The sequence below is a fragment of the Mya arenaria genome, chromosome 8 (genome assembly GCF_026914265.1).
Source record: "Mya arenaria isolate MELC-2E11 chromosome 8, ASM2691426v1".
NCBI lineage: Eukaryota > Metazoa > Mollusca > Bivalvia > Myida > Myidae > Mya > Mya arenaria.
The window spans coordinates 43,740,360-43,763,334 of NC_069129.1; the positions used below are offsets into that span (position 1 = coordinate 43,740,360).

General features: G+C 34.4%; 1 long non-coding RNA gene across 1 annotated transcript; it reads left to right on the forward strand.

Moving 5' to 3' along the window:
* The first annotated feature begins 17,727 nt into the window (after positions 1–17,727).
* LOC128243723 (uncharacterized) lies at positions 17,728–21,174 on the forward strand. The gene is made up of 3 exons (XR_008262879.1): positions 17,728–17,899; positions 19,053–19,131; positions 19,861–21,174. It is a non-coding gene; the product is annotated as an uncharacterized LOC128243723 (long non-coding RNA).
* Positions 21,175–22,975: the final 1,801 nt, after the last annotated feature.

Here is a 22,975-nt window from a genome sequence, read left to right on the forward strand (position 1 = left end):
GGTTGCCACTTTGTCAGGAGTATGAGGGACAAAGCCCCCGTGGCTTTTTACGTTGAATTTGATGAGAAAACACACTCATCAGGGGGTGGCTTTCTAAACAATTTCACGATGAAGAGAGAAAATATTTGTTAAATTTGGATAAGCATATCTGTAGGGTCTTTGACTATAATACTATTAGATACATAGAAAGTTTTAACATTGTAGGTCCCATTTGACCTCTCGCTCTCCCGTGTCCATATAAAAAGCCCTTTCGTATGTAAATGTACGAGCGAGCGCAGACAGCAAGAATCTTCGATCTATAGCCTACATGTCATGTATGATATACTTCCCCAGCAGATACGGAAGAAGGATTATGGTACAGTACGGGTATTCCAAATATTAAGCAATATCTATTTATAGATAAGTGATAACTAGTTACGTAACTAGTTAACCATTTAACATTAAGCTGGTAAAAAATACAAGAATGGCAGTTGTAGACACTTACATGAATTTATTTCCCGTTATTATCTTTTATTTATTGAAAAAAATAACTAGTTACGTAAATAGTTGACCACTTAATTAACTTGTTAGTTATATGGTTACTGGTGGCAGAAGTATGCCACCATAAACATGCATTTATTTCCCGTTATGATCTTTTATCTATTGAAAAAATAACTAGTTACGTAACTAGTTAACCACATAACTTACTAATTAATTAATTAAGTGGTTATCTAGTTACGTAACTAGTTAACCACTTAATTAAATAGTTAGTTATATGGTTATATGGTGGCAGAAGTATGCAAACTTGACCAAAGACATAAATCAACAAATATCACGCTAGAATGCCCTTTCAGAGGCGTAAAATCATATGTTATTTTTAAATAACATTTGGTACCATGCGGTAAAATATGTTGAGACTGAGATTGAGATTTGACTTAAGATTGTTCGTGACATTGGGACCTGTTGTACTCTGCGGTTTCTGCGATAATACAATACCATGTTTTGGGTTTATGTCCAATGTCCGATGTCCGATTAACAATTACTAAGCAATTGTCCAACATCAGTTTATATAAACATTAAACATATAATATATTAGATCCAATAATGTCGAACCTCGTTGGCTCGAACTCGCTTGGCTCGAATTCGCCGGTGGCTCAAACTAAATGTAAAGGACCGATTTCTATATACTGAAAGTAAGCATTTCCGCTTGGCTTGAATATTCCGTAGCTCGAGCTATTTTCGCCGGTTGGTTGACCAAAGTCAATCCAACGGGGTTCGACTGTACATGTATAATGTGTATATGACTATAGGGAACTCTCTTACCGTTGTGGTCCTGAGTAGCTAGTTGCTTGGTTAGTAGATAAAATAACAATACCAAATGATCACTTACGGCCATCATTGTGAAATGCAATAATCATCTCAATTATAATTATTGTGTTCAATAAAACATTCTATTCAAATATCTATAAATGTAGGAAGGCTGGTGACCCCGTATCATTTAGGTACCATCTAAAACGGTTTTGTTTGAAGAAAAAAAAAGTTATAACACAAAAAAGAAAATATTGTAAGATTTTTATAGTCCTTTAAATACGGTAAAATGGGCAGTTTTACGTCAGATTGCAGATGAACTTTAAGTGCAAATATACACACTGTTATAGTCTCATGTATGATGAATTCTGATATATGGTCATGTTGTACATATTGGTCATCAGTAAGCAATTACTTATTCAGCCCTTACCAGAATTATATGTGATCCTTAGGCTTCATCATTTAACATGACGCTTATTTATTTAACAGGTGCCTTGACACTCAAATAATAATATATGAGCACAGTTCTTTTTCGTATAAAAACTTAACCATGACCATATGGTAAGGGTTGCAATGTTGTCAACAACTAAATTATTACTGCGTGCTTGGAATTGCTAATAAAAATAAATTTGATTAATTTTATGTCATGAGGGACACAAAAATGTGTTCAATGTTCTCAAAGCAATGCTCTCATTTAAGCTTGTCTGCTACTAGATGCCGACAAACTGCCCATAAACACAAAGTAAATGTTGAATAATATTTTCTTGCAAGTAGATAAATGAACGTAAGGCATTTTAAAGAACAATTATAACGCACTTGATGGATTTTCTGTAATCATGTAAAATGATGTAGTATCGGCCTCATACTACCTCATAGGGACAATTCTAGGCTGGTTTTAAGGAAATACTGTATTTGCCGATGTTTGGACCATCCGGTGTCAAGTCTCTTTAAACGGTTATATTTGACAGGTTTGAGTTAATTAGCACGTGAAAAATTTACACATTTAGTAACTCAGGTAAGCTTGCTTCAGGGGGGAGAATCGAGCTTTAACCTTAGCATTCAAACAAGATGGCGGCGCCCATGTAAAAGGTGAGTTTTTCGGCGATTTAAAAGTTTGGAAGCCAGTTTAGACACTGGCATATTGTGAAAAACCTGCTAGAGAAAATTCCACACCCATTGGTACTTGGATCTCCATGAAACATGCTGTAGTTTTGTCAAACATTCGGACATCGCCATCGACTCGAGAGGAATACGAACTAAAAGGCACGGCTAAGGTTAGGATCCCTCGATAATATTGGCCTGTTTTGACGATTAGCAACACTATTATGATCGTTGTGTCAAGTTGGTGCAATACAAATGTGTATTGATCAAAAGTTATCCGTCTAGAAACCCGTAATGACGTATTTGCTTCCAAACTAGTATTTATGCACAATGCTAAGGAGCAGTGCACGCAAATAAGTGGCTAAGGTTAGGTGCCATTTATTGAGAGAGGCGTTCATTACCTACGGTAATTTTGTTTCGTGTTTGTATCTGTTCTTTCTGAGAGATTAAAGGTTTCCGTAACACTGTGCGACATCATCATTATCCAGATGAGGTATTTTGAAACTGCCAAATCTGATTTCGCTGTGTTTTCATCTAGATACAGTTGAGAAAAAACTAGAGTGACGCGATGTTGTGGATGAAAATCGTCTATTTTGTAGTTTTTGGTGTACCTGTTTAAATTTGAGGATGCATTTAAACAAGTAATAAAGAAATATTCACATTCATATTTAATCAATCGTTACCAGAAGCGAAACTGATCGCACTTAATTAGTACTTAAATTGTCAACGGTAGATCGGTCTTGTCAAAAATGTTGACAAAAGATTGTAATGATGATAAAGGTTTAAAGTAGATGAATGATGTTTTCTGTATACTCGTTTTTGAAAATAATGTCTGGCTCGATCGAACATATTTTAAACGGTTGCAGGCATAAGACGAATACTTTACAGGTTGTTAAATAGGGCCGATCTAGAACTGTTATGTTTGTTGTGTCACTAAACCCTAGTTTCTCCTGACATGATAATACTCTATTATTTAGATCTTCATTGTGATTTAAGACAGTCTTGCTGTACGTAAACGCAAACATGGCTAACGCTATTTAGCAACCCGAGACAAATTTACCGTACGCACAGCTGTCATTAGGTCTAGAAAATGACACAGCAGGATCCAGATAATAAGATTCTGAACTTGTCTCGGAGGCAGAATCGGTAAATGCCACAAGTCGAGGGAGTGAACTGAATCTCCTTAGACCGAGCATTCTTGTTTGAATGCTAAGGTAGAGCTCGATTCTCATTGGTTAAAAATATTACCCATTCTATATATTTTTTTATAAATAGCTACGTGGCATCAACATCCAAAGTTAAAAAACGCCAAACTAACGCATATATTTTTTGATTTTTTAAATCTGTACTAAAATCATATGATTTATTTTATCTTCTCGTCAAATGCGTTAGTCATACTAATGAATTAAAATTCAAAACCTACATAGTGTCCCTTTAAAACAAAATATTTGCTGACTTAAGTTGCGATGGAATAGAAAATGAATTAACAAAATGCTTAACATTCGCACAAAAAAGCAGGATGCTAATGCAATAAAAAGGTTAAACTGGATGAAACGTAAATACTAGAAACTAACCTCTCGAGTCATGTATTCAATGTAAACAATAAGTTTTGGGTGACTTCCCTCAAAAGATATGTTCCGTTTTAGGATGGTTTAACAACCATTTGCGTTAACGAAGTTTGAAGTACACCTTTGTAATATATCGGGGATTTTCTGTGTTTATAAACAGTATAAGTCACGTATGACGTGATAAATTTAGTGTTTACATATATATTGATAGGTAAGTTGAATATTCATTTCATATTTAACATTACCTTAATTTGAAAATAACTCATGAAATACTTTATTATTGTACTTAAATCATGATGTTTTTTTATCATAAAAGTCAAACAAATAAAGCATGATAGTGCATTAAAATTAAAAGAAATGTGCATCAATTATTCACATGTATTGTTGTACAACGAATGAAATGAAAGTTCTAACCTGCTTTAAGTATTTGCTTAACGCCAACGACAACCCATTCCGTTAGTATATCCATCAATCTTTCGGCAGAACGTAGGCATACGACGATGCAGACGATCACCGATGGCCATACTACTTATCGATCACCCAGACCTTTTATATATATCCAGCTACTTTATCTAATTGAAAACCGTACAATACGATTGCAAAATACGATTTTAAAACTAGAAAATGATTTTTTTAAATTTTCAAAATTGTCCTTCCGGGTTCTTCACTTGTCACGAGTGGGCGGATCACGTGTATCGTGGAGAGCTTCGTTAGTGACTGCACCCCGGACTGTGATGATGGAAGTGACGAATCATCCTCCTGGGGTCAGTGCTCGACCATTTGTAGGAATGACGCGTCAGGCAAATGTTTTTTGCACTCAATTGCTCTAAACATACTGTATTATGAGAGAGTTAAAATGATTAGACACTATATGATACAAATGCAAGATATTTGTTTTTTTTGTCAACAACTTACCTAAAAAAAATTTCGTCGATGTAATTAAGGATTGATTCTTATTTTTTTGTGCGTTCATGCAGTTGAAAAATAATCAATCCTTATATTTACATTTTCCCTTTTTATGTCTTTTTGTTCGACCTAAAAGGGTTCGAGAACAAGTCTTAAATAACAACAAAGGGAACAAAACGCGAGAGCAAATGTAAATGGTAAGAGCACTTATCGCCCTTGATGTTTGAATTTTATCCTGAAGAAAATATTCGATACATTTTAATTCTGTTTTACATATGCATGGCCCATGTGAGAAGGCATAAAAATGTGGTGACGATGATTTTAACAATTACTTATAGTTCAAGGTAAAAATCGGGTCATAATTTTCTTTTTGTTTTATTTTCTTTAATGTATTCAAACAAATTGAAGCTTATGATGTGCTAGTGTTCTCGAATTGACAATTTTTTGACGATTGTTCTTACTCGACAAATACATGACCCTTTGACAGTCTTCAATCATTTCATGTATCTAAATGTTGTTTTATAATAAGTTATGCATTTTTAAAATGTTCTTCTATAATATAGGAGATACCATTACATCATTCTAATGATGAGAAAATGCATTTGACATTATATGACGTTTCAAATTTTTTAAACTGGACACATTTATGTCAATTTATCGGTTGCTAGTGTACATGTGCCGTGCTATATTTAGCATAAAGTAGATCGTAGTAAGATCTCTACGCACGGTGATTCACCAGCGCCCAATCAGAGCGTTGCTTTCTTGCCAAACTCCGCCTACAAAGGTCACGAAAGGCTGACCGGTTTATACAACCTGAACTCAAATTTTATCTTTCAGAAAATCAAGTACGAATGTAAAATAACGCATGGAATTGTTTTAACTGGTTTATCACATCGTTTACGACACATGAATATGAATCTTTCGCAGTTGTTGCGTATTCTTCCAATTCGATATATTCTTGTCTAAAAAGCTCAATATTTGTTCCTATGGTAACAACGTAGTATAAATGGCCCAGACCTTTTCTATGATTACCACGTAGGTTTAATTCCTTAGTCATTGAAAAGTGTTTTCGGAAAAAGTATGTCTTACAGGAACCATGGAGGGACTTTGGTGGGATATTACAAATCGTGTTTCGCATTCCTAAAGTTTAAACTTTCCTAAAAATCAAAAGCTGTAATCTGAGATTTTAATTGCCTGTTTTGAAAATATACAAAGTTCATCTCATATAAAAACACAAGCTCAACGTCGAATATAATCGTCAAAAGATTACATTTAAAAGGGAGATAATTAAACGTTTAAATAAAACGTAGTAAATGCTGGTTAAAAAAGATTAAAATCGAAAAAAAACAAACTTGTTTCAAAACTATTTACTCTCCAACGCTTAGTCCGACAATGCCATTAAGAAACATTGGTAAAAGTTTTTTTTTCAATTAGTGGGCGGAACAGAACCTGCTATTTCTTTTACGAAACACTGCCACCTTCGGCCATAGTCTCGTCATTGCATATCAATACTAACGCTTTTAGGGGCTTCAGGTAATTTAAACTTAATTTTATACATATAACGCTGGAGATTGTTAAAGTACCGCCTTTCATGAATTGTTCTTTATATTTTGTCCAATTTGGTAAAGTATATGCAAATTATGATATGATATCACGAGGGTTATGTGGTACCGTTGACACCTTTGGTATGGTATCACGAGGGTGATGTGGTACCGTTGACACATTCGGTATGGTATCACGAGGGTGATGTGGTACCGTTAACACATTCGGTATGGTGTCACGAGGGTGATGTGGAACAGTTGACACCTTCGGTATGGTATCACGAGGGTATGGTATCACGAGGGTGATGTGGTACCGTTGACACCTTTGGTATGGTATCACGAGGGTGATGTGGTACCGTTGACACCTTTGGTATGGTGTCACGAGGGTGATATGGTACCGTTTACACATTCGGTTTGGTGTCACGAGGGTGATGTGGAACCGTTGACACCTTCGGTATGGTATCACGAGGGTGATGTGGAACCGTAGACACCTTCGGTCTGGTATTACGAGGGTGATGTGGAACCGTAGACACCTTCGGTATGGTATTACGAGAGTAATGTGGAACTGTTGACACCCTCGGTATGGTATTTTGTGGTTAATGTGGGACGTTGACACCTTCGATATGGTGCTACGAGAGTAATGTGATAGGGTCGTTATTCCCATAGGGGCAGGGTGCGTTGCAACAAGGTTTTGAGACACCCCTTTCATCAATTCAACACGAAGTTAATAGAATACAATTTCTCCAAAAATGTAAGTTATCAATTGTAACAGTTTCCCAATCATTAATTATAAGCCTTGGATTTTTAAAAAAAAGTGTGTTCGGGGGGTGGGGGGGAGGTGGTCAAAGGGTTGTGTCAAAACAACGCAACCTACCCCTGTGGCTTTTCCATTTCCTTTAAATGCTACTTGTAGTATTCATGTGCATTATTGGTTGCAACAAACATGTGAGGTAGGTGTTCCCGTACTTGCCGTTTAGACTTTATTATGTCTGAACTCCAAACTACAGCGATTTAAAAGCCTTAAGACCAAAGCCATATTAAAGGAATATTTTGTATAAGGCATACTGACGATTACTAAACAAAGTTAAAAAGTTACGTTTCTTATAAGAAAAATGAAATTAGTAAACGTAACCACTGTGTATTCGATAAAATGACCAAATCCGATGCAGGTGTACAAATAATGCGATGAAAATGATTACAAAAGTAGATCAAGCAGATCCAGCATCCTCAGCCTGTGTTTGAAATCATTAGCCAGTCCCACCTTCAAAACCCTGAAATATGGAATGTAGCCAATGGTCTGAGCTTGTCTTGTGATAATTAATATAAATAAGGCATGCAACAATGAGTAGACAATTCCAAATAAGTGAAGTTTGCCTTTTGTAACGCGGTGCATGTCATGAAGCGATAATGGGAGTTCTGATATTTAGGAGATCGTGGCTGTAGCCAATCTATTATCTAAATATTGCGTATACAAATACATAGCATTTCAGGTCGTGGACATCTTCAAAAAGCGTTTGTACTAATATACAAAAAAACACGTTTGATTAAACAAGTGTTCGTTTAGTGAAGTTGGACCGAGATTTGAAAGCTATTACCAAAATATGTCGCTACCATAACACTTCTTTGCATAAGTGCTGTTTTTATTTTCAGCAATGGAGTGGCTAATGTTCGTCTTGGCAGCCGTGTTGATGGTCTTTGTTTGAGGACGACAACGGACATTTCTCGGCGATACTTTCATCCATACATTTTGAAATCAGGAGTAAAAACATAGAAGGATAACAGATGTATATAAATATACATTTTAACTAGATACAGTTTGTCGAAATACACTAAATGTTTGCATCTAGAATGCTTGAAAATACATCTTCCATGTAATAATAAAATGACAATCTTAATGATTTGATCAATTGGCCGATTTAAGAATGGTTGCGAACGCTGGCCAAATGCGCTATGTCATAGTTAACATGTTTGCTACGGTCCGATAATTTCCGAAATACTGGTGAATGAGGTTGTATTCATATGACGTCAGGGCCACGTGGTATATATACCGTGATTCTAGGAACAAATCCAAAGGACTTCTACCCCACTTTCAAACCTATAAATGAATAATTTGAGAGTAAACTAATAAAATACTTGCTCATATCGATATCTCGCTCACGTGAACGTGCGTGTATTTAAAAAGGCTACATGTACGTGCACATTGGTTTTGGTTTTTACGTGGTGGCGCTCCAACATGTTGTTATTCTGCCAGCTATATTGATAAAACTTGTGATACTTTGGCAAAGGGCCGTAACTGTTGTTGGAAGAACTCGTTGCCATTCCTGTTGCATGTCCCTTTATATGAACGTTAGCTTTGTTATATTGCGCTGTGTCTGTTTTTTATTGTTACCTTCATCCTATATTGTGAAAATGAATCGTCATGCAATAAAATATGATAAGATAAATACTTTTAATCGCAATTTCAGAATCAACATATTCCGTACAATGTGTATAAATGATATTAATTTTACTTATATTTTACCATTTCGAATAGGTGTTTGTTATTTATGTTAGTTGTTTAAGACCAACCAATATTATAGTTGTCAATAAAATCACAATCATAAAAAGTCACCTGTTGTTTTGTATGCTTCTCTCCTTTCGTCTGTCTTGTTCTGGAATTTTATTTTACAAGGTGCGTTGTATGAATAGTGGCAACAGTGGCTCGTTACCGTTATAGTTTGTCTCGTGGCAGAAATGTATATTTAGACCATCAAAATATCGCCTTATGGTTTTCACACTTTTTGAGCTGTAAAATCTAAGCAGATATTGCGTTTGTAAACTTTTATGTTGGTGATCTTTCAAAAGAACTTGTTTAAAACACTTCTAACGGAATGGCAAGTTTCAAAACAACATCCACGCATTCAAGACGGCTTGATGTTGTGGTTTCATATAGAAGACCCAGGGGGAGAGCGCTGGGTTGTATGTTGGATGTGGCAAAAATTGGCAATTTTTGTTGTTATAAATATTCTGTGAACTAAAATATAGTTTTACGAATCAAATATCAATCAAAACCATGAAGAAACTCCGGGTTCACATCAGCAAATCACATACTTATCTTTTTACCCTTATTATATTCATAGTAACTTTTTAAATGAAGTACATCATGTGTAATTTTGTTTAAAAAACCCACAACAAAACACTTCTTTTAAAGCTGCACTCCCACAGTTTTTGCCTTTTGATTTTTTTTGTCTTAAAATGAGCCAATTTTGGGTCAATATCTAACAACCATTGATATAAGACTGCTGACAAAAGATCAGATCATATATTTTCATATTTTCATTCGAAAATTGATGTTTTATGGCTAAACGCGTTACTAACGTTTTAGAAAATTGTATTAAAGATCATTTTTTTAACATAAATATGAAAATCTGCAACCTTTTTTTCTGCAGTCTTATTTTACTGGTTTCCATGCATTTTCGTAAATATCGGTCATTCCAAGAAAAAAGAAGAGTTGTCGAAACATTCAATCTATTGGAGTGCAGCTTTAAGTCTCGAATTTGTTTGTCGGGTATTACCAAAAGTCATTACTTAAGATGCTATTATATCTAGTTATTAAAATTAAAGAGATTGAAATCATTCTTCAGTGTTTTTCATATTAATCCTTTACAATTAGCGTTAGATACCATCATACCAGAAGTGACCCTAAATATATGCTAAACAATATTATACAAACAATAATGCTTATACACGAGTTCGAGCCAACGTGTTTCGACTGTATTTGATTTAAGTAAGAATAATTTCAAACTCCTTAGCCATGTTCGGATAAATACACCAGGAAATAAAACACAATCAATTCAAGACTATAAACAATTGAAAACATTTTATAGTCAATCAAAATGATAATAAACCAATGTTTAGTGTTTTTCGTAGACTTAACATGTAGTCCCAACGGTCTTCATGGAAAAATGAGAACTTATGCAAAGCCAGATTCAGGCCCAATAACTGTTTTTATAGACTAGCGACATCGTTATTAAGGAAGTTGTGCTTCACAAAATTATATCTAGGTGACAACCTAAAATCGTTGTTTAAGGCTTTTCTCACATTTTAAATATACGCCCAGAGCATGAACTTACCTACTTTAAAATTTAATCTTAAGGAAATATTGAGGAGCAGTCTAATTCTTTTTGGGTGAAAAATCAAAATTTTAATTAACAATAAGTTTACGCTTGATAGCTCAGATGACTTGCTAAACCAAACGGGGCTTTTTCATGTCTTCACGTATTTCGAAATGGATATTGGGGTTTATATTGTAGTTTTACACTCAATTAGTCATCATGAATAATCATATTATAAAGTGTAAAAGTATTTTGTTTATATTTTTACTGCGAAAGATAAAATTTATGCAAAACATTACTCTTTAAGTCAGGAGCGTACATAGAGACATATAGCATGTAGTTGCAACAAGTTTGTAGGGGAGGGGGGAGGAGGTGGGATCCTCCCTCGTGAAATATTATTTAAACGGTGCAATTTGGCGTCTATTTCATGACTTTTTTGTGCTTTAAAAACGCTAATATTTTACACAAATCACATTTAAAAATCAAACAAAGATGAAACATTTCGGCCTTTTTTTCAACCATTACTACTTAAAGCTGCACTCTCACAGATTTAACGTTTTGGCAACTTTTTTATTTTTTGTCTTGGAACGAGCTATGTTTTTGCGAAAATCCATGGAAACCAGTTAAATAAGACTGCTGACAAAAAATAGATCGCAGTTTTTTATAATTAAGTTCAAAAATTGATGTTTTATGCATTTTTCTTTAACCGTAGTAACGGTTTATGCCATAAAATATTAATTTTCGAACGGAAATATGAAATGTTCGATCTGATTTTTTGTCAGCAATCTTATATCATTGGTTTGCAGATATTTACGCCAAAATTTGCTCTTTCCAAGACCAAAAATAAAAAAAGTTGTAAAAATGGTAAATCTGTGAGAGTGCAGCTTTTACAACATTCGGATACCATATGACGATAAAATGACACGGGAGACAACTTCTCTTCACGTACAAGGACACCTCCGCTATACTGATCAAACTAAATGCAGGTCGTCAATTTAGATTTATAACCCCTCCCAGAGAGTTGCATTTATCATGAAAATTAAAACGTTCCATTGTCATAAATTAGACTATTATGGGTACCAATGTGCCCTACCCGGGCAAGGGTTGGGTTTTTACATCAAATTTTGCAATTGAAAACTTTGTTATGTTTCAGTTCTTTTTTCAGTAGTACGCGCTCGAGTATTTGCGTAACGCTAGGTACGCCGCTGCTCTTTGTTTTGATTATTTCGCTCCAACAAGCTACATTGGTTTCACAAAACACTTTTTTATGAGATGATGGTATGGAAGAGTACGTAATTTAACAATACACAAATAACAAATTTTGACAAAGATTCCGAAATATAATTTACAATCTTGCCTAAAATGTCCTAATATTGCTTGATTTTCGTACATTTGATCTATATCTTGGTTTCTCTGGCCATTTCCTCAAGTAATCAGTTATAACACACTAGTATAGGGTGAGACATCACGTGTTTACATCGGTTGTGATCCGTGGTGACCAATGTGAGAACCCCTTTGAAGTCACGTGATTCCTCACCCTGTAGTAGCAAGTCGTACACATATGTGGGCCCGTTATGGTTATAGTGGGTTTAGAGCGCTTCCCAATAGTTAAATTCAGAAAATTGGTAACATATTTACTGTTTTTGTATGCACACTTTAAATATTATCAGTGCTAGCAAGAACTCATATAATTTTTATATTACATAATAATACACTTAACAAGCAATAAAGTTAACATGGTTTATAAAATAAATACATATATATATATAAATGGCGACCGAGCGAACGATTCCCAGCACGCGAGTTTGGGCCAGACAAGTGTTTTTTTCCGGGTTCTCCGGTTCCCCCAACACCGCAAGATCACTCTATCGCCCAACAACGTGCCAACGAGAATGACCTGAAGTATAATTGAATGTAAATTTCTTTGCAATCGTTGTAAAAATAAATCATGTTTAAACTAACACCCTGACAACATTACATTGTATTTTAACGAGAATATACAACATTACATGTATTTTAACGAGAAAATGCGCGTCAGGCTGAGCTTTATTGTTTCTCGTAATTTCCTGGGCTACAAGCCTTTTAGACACTGAAGCAATATCAGTAATAGACCGCGTACAAATGCCAGCGTCATTTGTATTCTTTTCAGAAATGTGAAAACACTATAAATATATGTTCAATTAAACGCTGTTTAAAATTGATATTCAAAAATTGACATTAATAATAATAATAATAATAATAATAATAATAATAATAATATCTTTATTTTAAGAAGGTGACATATTAAGATCATGTACAAAACTACAGAATCTTATTTTCGATATGGCCCTCTGAAACAGAATGAAAATATGGCAAATAATCATAAGACAAACATGAAGACGATGCTAACAACGATGACGATGATGATGATGATTATAAGTATGCTGTTGATGCTGACGATAATGATGCATATGATGACATGATGATGATGTTGAATCAATATTAGACAGATACTCTCAGTTAAATATAATTATGAATAAAACATCACAATTTGTATAATCACAAGTTTCCTATGAGGTACTGTTTGACCTTTATTTTATACGTATTAAAGTTTTTTGATTCTCGTATTTCCAAAGGTATATTATTCCAAACAATTCAGCTGTAATATGTAAACGATGCTTTCAAATAATTAGTACGAGGTCTAGTTTGTAAAACAATATCTTTGTGTGCCATTGATCTTAGCATATATACATTATTGTCTGAAACTGTTACTAATTCTGACATATATGATGGAGCCATGCTATTCAACGTCTTGTAAACTAATACTGCTGCGTGGTATTTACATCTATCCGAGAAGTTTAGCCATTTTAGTTCTTTAAATAGATTTGTTGATGAATCTCGTTTAGATTTACCAAGTATGATTTTTGCAATTCGTTTTTGTAAGTTATTTATTTTATTCACATATGAATTGGTTCCCTTGCCCCAGACCAAGCAGCCGTAATCAAAATTTGGCAGAATATATGCATTGTAAAACATTCGTTTTGTATCAGGTGTGAGGAAATATATTATATTTTTTAGAAGTGCAATTTTCTTATTCAGATTTTTACAAACATAATCGATTTGCACATGCCAGTTTAGTGTATTATCTATATACAACCCTAATAACTTTTGCACAACAACATTAACTATTTGAAAATCATTAATACAAAGTTCAAGATTCCCAGTGTTTTTTAATTTATTTGCAGACCCTATTAACATGCATTTAGTCTTGGAAGGATGCAATGACATATTATTTAGTTGACACCACTTATTAACATAATTTAAATGATGTTGTAATTTATTTTGAATATCCGTCAAAAGATATCCAGATTCATAAAGTGTTGAGTCATCTGCATATAGATCTATATTTAATGTTGGATGCATAACTGCAATATCATTTATGTATAAAATAAAAAGCAAGGGTCCCAGTATGGAACCCTGGGGTACCCCAGATGTAACAGTGAGTTTTTGCGATTTAATTTTGCCAATCTTTACAATTTGGTTTCTATTTTCAAGATATGATTTAAACAAATTCAATGCTATTTCAGAAAAATGATACAGTTTCAATTTATAAAGAAGAATTTCATGATCAACTAAATCGAAAGCTTTTCTCAAATCCAAAAATATCGCACCAACTAGTTTACCACTGTCAACATCTTTAAGCCAAGTATCTATAAGTCTTATTAGAGCAGTGTTACATGAATGGTGTTTTCTAAATCCAGATTGTGTTTTGTGTATGACATCGGTTTTCTCAAAGTACAACTGTACCTGTGTCGCTATATGCCTTTCAAAGATTTTTGATATAGTTGGGAGTATTGAAATGGGGCGGTAATTATTGGGGTCCTCTTTGTTGCCCGACTTGAAAATTGGTATTACTCGTGCTTCTTTCAGTTTATCAGGGAAAACTCCATGCGCTATACTACTATTGATAATTGATGCTATACAAGGTGTAATAGTATCACCACATTGCTTCAAAATTTTGGGGCCTACTCCATCTATGCCTGTGGCCTTTCCAACATTTAATTTATCAATAATAGTATGGACTTCATAAGGGGTAATATGTTTAATCTCAAACCTATTTGTACCCAGTTTTGTATCTAGAATATGTTTTAAGTTTCTAAAATTTGTATTCAAAAACTTTGTTTTATTTATAATGTTTGAAATGCTTACAAAATGACTGTTTAATTCGTTTACAATATTTGACGGATCTTCAACCGGAAATTCATTAAATGTCATTTTATGAGGTAATGCTGTCACAGTTGATTGATTCAAATGTGAAATATCTTTTAGATTTTTCCATAAATATGTCGGATTTTTTATTGTCTTTTATTGCATTGTTGAAAAAATTCTTTTTACTTTTCTTTATCATAGAAGTTACTTTATTTCTAAGTATTTTATACTGGTCTATGTTGCCAGTTTTTCGGCATTTATCCCTGTGATTTATTATAGATATAATTTCCTCAGTAAACCAATCAGGCTGATTCTCGCGTTTCACACGTTTATCTTTGACTGGGGCATGTTTAGATAAAATGCCATTTAGAATTTCATAAAATCTTTTCAGTGCATCATTGGAATTTGACAATGAGTCTATTTCATCCAGTCCTGAAAACATCAATTCTGCCTGAAAAGCTTCTTTTTCAAATTTCTTAAAAGATCTATATTGTATAACTGTATGGCTATTAGGGGCCAATTTTGGTAATTTGTCTGTAATAGAATGTGTGAAACAAACGGGAAAGTGGTCACTTAGTGATAAGTAATATTAATATTGATATTAATGGTCGAATGGCCGGAGAAGTTGTGAGAGCATGACCCTTCTCATGAAGCAAAGGTTTAAACCATTCGGAACTCCTCGGCCATTTTTTCTCGAAAACAACTTCGGACGTATGCTGGTACATCAGTAAAAGTAGTTCGTAAATTTTTCAATTATATCATTCATTAAATGTAGTGTTTTAAGCTTGTGTTTGTAGATCTAAGTTTAAATAGATTACCAGTGAAGTGTATTATTGCAAACATAATTAAGATTCCCTAGAGTTATGACATTAAGTTTAACTGCTAAATTAAATTTCTACGCGACCTACTTGCAGCGGACTTAAACATGACGATTTTGAATATGTTAACCGACCATAAATATCCCAGGTTGTTTAAAATATGTTACGGAATCCGTTAGGGGTGGTGGGTTTCGAAGGTAGTGGGGTTATCGACACTAACGTATCCGTTTTGGCTGATAATATATTTTGATTGCATTATGTATTGTTTTTACATATTATTAATAAAACCGTGGATGTATCAACGGCGATAACACTACAGCTGTTATGCATACATTTTGTTACATAAAAACCCCCCAAAATAAGTGTGAGTAATGAATTAATCTCTGTAAGCATATTTAGATATCTCGGAAGAATCCAATGTTGATGTTTAAAATTGACACTTAAAATACTTATTGCTTATGCACCAGTGAATTGTAACCACGGCCCCCAGGTCCGGGGGTATACCGGGAATAGCCGGGGATATGGGCCGTGTTTTTCCCTACAAGGTGGCCCCGCAGTGCCGGGTGAATGCGGTGGTTTTGTCTTGGCGCTTAAAATACCTGTGTGTGTGTGTGGGGGGGGGGGCATCGTTACAATTGATTTGTGCATTAGTGTGTGGTCTAGCGGTTAATGTTTATAACATAGATACATTAAAATGTTTCTAATTTATAAAACTACCGTCATAGACATGCTTTGTTGTGTTAACGTACATTCAATGTCCTTCACTGATGTACACCCTTACTTCCGCTTAGAACTGTCGAATTGCTTACACTCGGCTGTTTAACGTTTTACCTTTAAATCTAATTATACGACTATATTTACACTTCAACTTCCATTCCTTAAATGAACTGCCATGCGGCAATTGCGTTCATCAATCGATGAACGCAACATCTTCGGATATGTTCGGATCGTAATTCATTGCATAACAATATACATGAAAGATATTGCTCTTGTTATTGGTTGTATTGTGTCAGCACGTCCCGTAAAATATAGATCAACATTTTAGAAAGTGTTAGTTTATTATATTTTAAATATATTGGTGCCAGAAGTGTTTCAATTTTTACGTTTTAAAGTGATTTCAAGTGGTTGATCTTTTCCCGCGTTATTGTGACGTCATTTGAAAAAATGTTTCCGGTTATAGTCGGGTCGTTCTATTTACAGCATGGGGAAGAACGGATTACTGAAAGATTTTCTTAAATGAAATGAAGTAGTTTTTTAACAATTCTTCAATGAAATAATGAACTATTGGTGTAAATATAAGGAATGAATTGCGGGGTTGATGTCATTATCGGGGATATGAACGCAATTGGGTTGGTCAAAGTACGCGTGGAGTCCTTCGGACTCCACACACATTGACCAACCCAATTGCGTTCATACCCCGATAATGACATCAACCCCGCAATTCATTCCTTAATTACTCCCAGCAGCGCTATTAAAGAAGTGTTCCTCTTACGGCTGTAAGCGGACCGTGCACGAGAATTTCGAGTAATCCCACTAGCCGATACATTGTATTTAGAAAGGCCATGACAATAATCTAATGTTTACCTTTCGAGAAAAGTATATATTTATAAATCTGTATTTATTTATTTATTAATGCATTTATTTGATCACTAATATATGCAATACAGTAGCCGTCGTTTAAGTCAGAAACAGTTACTCGTTTTTTCGCCAAAAGTGTCCTCTTGGAGACGCAAGAAACCGCTTCGCTTCGGACAAAATTGATGTTTGTCCTAGCGAAACGGCTTCTTACGTCTTTAAGAGGACGCCCTTGAAGAAAAATACTCGTACTGTATCCATTACCGATCGTATACGTACAATACCCTATAAACACATTGAGGCTTCTAGTGCGTGAATCAGTGAGCAGCATGTCTACACATGAACCTATTGGACTGAATACATTTTTTATCCCCTCAAGAGGATACTAGACAGATTGAGGGTGGACTTTTATAATTATCAGTAACGTATACACATAACTTAAAACTGGTTTAAAAGACTTCTTTGCAAAATCATACATAAAATTATAAACCATGTGTGTATGTTCCTGGTTCCAATAATTTTGATATTGAAAACGAGCTCAAAACGTTTTCCTTAGATACATAAACATCTCGTTAAAAGCAGGTCGACTATACTACAATACACATGCAACATTTCTTGGTAACCAAGCTAAAAGAATCAGAACGTTTTATATTGTCGTTTGGGTGAATACCCAAATGACGGGTTGTGCCCGTTTTATGATAGGCTCTCCGATAACCTAAAACAGATACAAATGTGAAATGTATTTGGGGATATATGTGTTTAAAATAGAAGTAATCAGGTTTTTTTGTGAAACAAAAATCAGTTTGTCAATATATAAAAGGGTAAGTTAATTTCATAGTTATTCATATATGTTTAGAACTCAAAGGCTGTACATTGTAAAAAAGCGTTTAGATTAACTCATGAACTACTATATTATACGACTCGTATTTGGGATGGCGCTCTTACAAAGTAAGCATTTAAAGTGACACTCGTATTCAAAATCAATACATACACATGTATAACAAACATACATTTTGAGTGATAAACCTTTAACTTCTAACTAAATAAAGCATTTATGGAAAATATTAATTACTGATAATAAGATTATAACCGTGTATTTAATAGGTGAAAAAGCAAAACTATTAAATGATCGGTGAGTGCTAAAATATTTATTATGATCTACTATCGTCTCATAAGGTAGAAATACCGTGTTTTCTGCACTTTCTTTCAAACCGTATACTTCATTATAACCATTGTTTTAGACATTTATTAATCCATTTCGGTATACTAAAACAATTGTTTTACTTGTGGTAAATCTTATCCGGGAGAAAGAGTGCATCTTTAAAATGAAAATAATATTTACGATCATTTCTATCTACAAGAATAGACCAATCTTTGAAAAGTGTTGTTACGATTTTTTGTTCTTTAAACTTGCATTAATGCTTTTAACAAATACTTAAAGATACTCTCATCTTCCAAATAAGATTTACAACAATTAATAATATTGTTTTAATATTCAAAAGGATGAATACATGTCGGAAACAATGGTTCTTTAGAAGGATACCGAGTTTAATTTGAAATAAATGAGCAAACAGCACGATATTTCTACCTTTTGAGACTGTAGTAGACCACACTAATTTTTTAGCATTTACCAATCATTTTCTTTTGCCCTCTGCTATTAAATACACGGTTACAATCCTGTTATCAGTAATTAAAAATTTTCATAAATGCATTATTAAGTTAGTACGGATTTTCTTTAGTAAAATTTGGTGTTTGTTATGCATGTGTATGTATTGATTTTGAATAAGGGTGTCATTTTAAACTACAAATCTCTGAGAAAATATAGATAACATAGAAGGAAAAAAAGGACAAAAAGTATGTATATGTATAAACACATAAACTCAATGCTTTTAGAACATTTAAAACATTCTAAAAATATATTTAGACTGTTTTTAATACAAATCGATGTTTCCTTATTTGTACAATTGTTCCCAGGCGCGGTGGTAGAGTCTAAAGGAGGTCGTGATCGTGGCAGGTCCACTGTTCGACGTATCAGCGGCAGGTCCGGCGAATGGTATGCTAATTTTGAGTCACATATATAGGATAATTATTGACTGTAGTGCTATTACTCCAATAAGGTATCCATTTGAAGGACAACATTTCATTGAAATATATTGATGATTATTACCCCATGTCCTATATAAATGTAACTGGCTATTTTCGACTGTTTTAGTATCAACATTACAATGTTTTGAACTGTTGACCGATAAACAGTATGAACTGTTACCCGCGCGTGAGGCTACGTCATATGTACGTCATGGGTTTTACCGTATTTCTAAAAATAAACTGCATATCGTTTAATCTCGTGACTTTCCGATATTGGTTTTGTAATTTTGATTGGTTCATAGAGAATACCGAAGAAATTTCAAGGGCTCAATCGTCCATATAAACTTCAATATAAACGCTTTACAAAAGTATTTGTCTGTTTCGTGTTTGAACAAAAATATATAACCAGGCAATAAAACAGATGTTGCATGGGATTACATTCTGAACTGTTGCCCTCGGCCTATCAGCCCCGGTACAACAGTTCAGAAGTCATCCCCTCCACCTCGGGACAACAGTTTTGACTGTTTCACAAATGTCCATGCAACATCTGTAAACTTTTGATATGACATTACAAATTCAGAAACATAGTTATTAATACCATTTTACGGATTTCTTCCGCCGTACAGCCAATCATATTTCATTTTCTTTAAACATACAATTATATTTCGTTTCAACTTTATTTCTTCTTTCCCTACAGGAATTATTCAATAGATGGTGAAAACGAGAATGCAGAGAAGCTTGTTGGAATAATTGGAGGAGCTATCGGAGCTACACTTATTGTGTTGTTACTCATTTGCTGCTGCTATTTTTGGGATAACTCCGGTGCGGGGAATCGTATCAATCAATCCGCAGCGCTACAATCAGTTAGAACTGAACATGTCAACGTCCAGCCACCACCTTATGCGTCATTAGATAATAAAGATACTATGCCAAATGCCAAACAACCTGTGTTCACTACTGCTGTGAATGATGAAACCGGTTAACAGCCAGACGCAAGTTTAGTTTCGAACTAGAAAGATTAGTGTATACAATTTAAAGAAACTGGACGTTGGTTTATATGGAATGGCAATATGGTAAACAATCTGTGTATTGATTATTTTAATACTGCTGTTCAAGAATTCTTTGCGCAAAATCTGTATTGTCATTTTTTAAATGTCAGAAAACCATGCCTTTATGCTAAGCTATTTGTTATATCTACATTTTGCCATTTCTAACGCATGTTAGGAAATAGTTATTCTTCGTATACGTTAATCAATATATTTGAACTCCATTTGTTGATTGTTTCTAACAACAGTATTAACATACTCAATACGCGGTTTGGAATTTTGATCTTTCTGAACTTCCATAGGTTTAAACCTCATTGGAGTTTATATGTTTGGAGCATGCCTTCGTCTGAAATTACAACTTGTATACAATTGAAACACCTCGGCCATCTCCGTCAAACAACGAGCCGATCGGAACACCTCGGCTTTCTCCGTCATACATCAAGCCAATCGAAACATCTCGACCATCTCCGTCATACAACGAGCCAATCGAAACACTTCGGCCATCTCCGTCATACAACGTGCCAATCGGGTTACCTCGGCCATCTCCGTCATACAACGAGCCAATCGAAACACCTCGGCCATCTCCGTCATACAACGAGCCAATCGAAACACCTCGGCCATCTCCGTCATACAACGAGCCAATCGAAACACCTCGGCCATCTCCGTCATACAAGGAGCCAATCGGAACACCTCGGCAATTATCCAACATATATGACCACGGAAATAATATGGGTCTTTTAAGTGCTCTATCATGGAAGCGCCCATATTGAACACGTGTTGTATGTGTGGTCAACCCTCAAGGTATACATTTTTGCCGCTAGGCCGCTTGTGTTATTACTACATGTACTTTTGAGTAGACTGAAAACAGAATTTCTCCATTTCTCAGTGTGGGAGCCACATTCGGGAGTAGTTCTCCAAGCTAATGAATGTTGAGTGCATAATAAATGGTTGTTGTTGTTATTTGAATTTTCTACGCCACTGTTTGCTATGAATAAATGTTAAATATTCTAAATTGATTTTCAATTATAATGTACTAGTGAGGCACAAATGATTATATAAATATAATTACACCACATAATCGAAAAACAGAAAAAAGGAATTGTGAAATGTCCCAAAAGTTTCAAATTATATTTTCGTTTGTTAAACTCTTCATTGATCAAACGTCATTGGTATAATGACGTTCGTTTTTGAAACAATTCGACAAATTGAACACAAATTATTGCTAACATGACCTAAACATGGCCGTTATTGAAGTTTCGAAAATATTCAGATCATATTGCGAATGAATATTGGTCAAAATGGCCCAGCCCATGATGTACTAGGTTTTCTATATACCTAAATTGTAAAATCTTTTATCGCTCAAACCACAAGGCCAATACTTTTCATAATTGGTATATAGCCCCATGAAGTGGCTGTTTACCGAAAATTTTCAAATTACGATCGAAGAGTCTAAGCTGGTCCCGACCTGGGGGTCCCAGGAGTCTTATATACATACATAGTAAAATCTTTAAGATTTGGTATGTGGCCTCATATAATGTTCCTTTACTAAGATTGTTTAATTTATGTTCCTGGTGTCAAAGCTGGCCCGCCCCTGTTGTCCATGGTATTCTATATACTTATAAGTACTTATAAGTACCATTTTGAAAATCTTCTCTGAAACTGCCTGACCCAGACCATTTATATTGAGTATATAGACATATGTAGTTGTCCAACCAAGATTGTTCAAATAATTCCCCTACCTAGTAGTTCAAAGCTAGACATGGCCCTGGGAGTGTATTTATTAAACATTTTATGTCAAATTTAAAGAAAAATGCAAGGGTTTTAAACATGATAAAGGTATGTTTAAAAATAACATAAATAAAAATATCTTATACATTAAATTTATATATCATATAAAAAAGGACTAAGCAAAGTGACTTAAGTTAGGTAATGACTTTAAAAATACCACCCACCAGGGCCCAAGGTTATCTATATACGTATAAAGTAAACTCTAAGACACTCTTCTTTAAAACTGCCGGGCCCAGGTACTGGGTACTTGGTATGTAGACTCATGTTATAGTGAGGAACTACCTACATCCATAGCAACCGATGACTTCCTTCGGAAACAATGACTTCCTCAGCACCCCATGATTTTCTTTTCATCCACAGTCTTGCTGAGCATCCAGCGATTTCCTTATCAAATCAATGCTTTTCAAAGCAACTAATTACTTCATTAGCTACCAGCGACCTCCTTATCAGCTAATGGCTTTATCAGTAATCAATTATTTCATTATAAACCTCTTACAAACCATGCAATGAAGTTATTCCTCATCAACCATTGAATTCATCAGCAACCAATTCACACTCAGGAACAAATGACCTCATTGGCTACCATATTCTTACTAAGAGACCACTTCCTTTTTTAATTTTCAATTTTTAATTCAAATTTTATTTGTAAAGAAAGGCCTCCGGTCCATAAAACAACACATACGATACAAAGCATAAAATCTTTAAAGTTGTGATTCCTTAATGACATTCATTTTTTCTTATCTTTTTGTTTCATTATTACATTTACAAAGAATGCTATAATTTTTATTCGGTCATCGTTTAGACTTTGCATAAGATTGATGAAGTTTTGGAAGTCTTGCCTACCCGTGTACCTTTTATAGATATAAAATTGCCTTTCTTGCCTGTATTTTTAACATTGAAAGAATACATGAAATTCATCTTCTACACATCTGATATCAAAATTAATTAAGCAATATCTATACAGTCTATTTTCCCTTT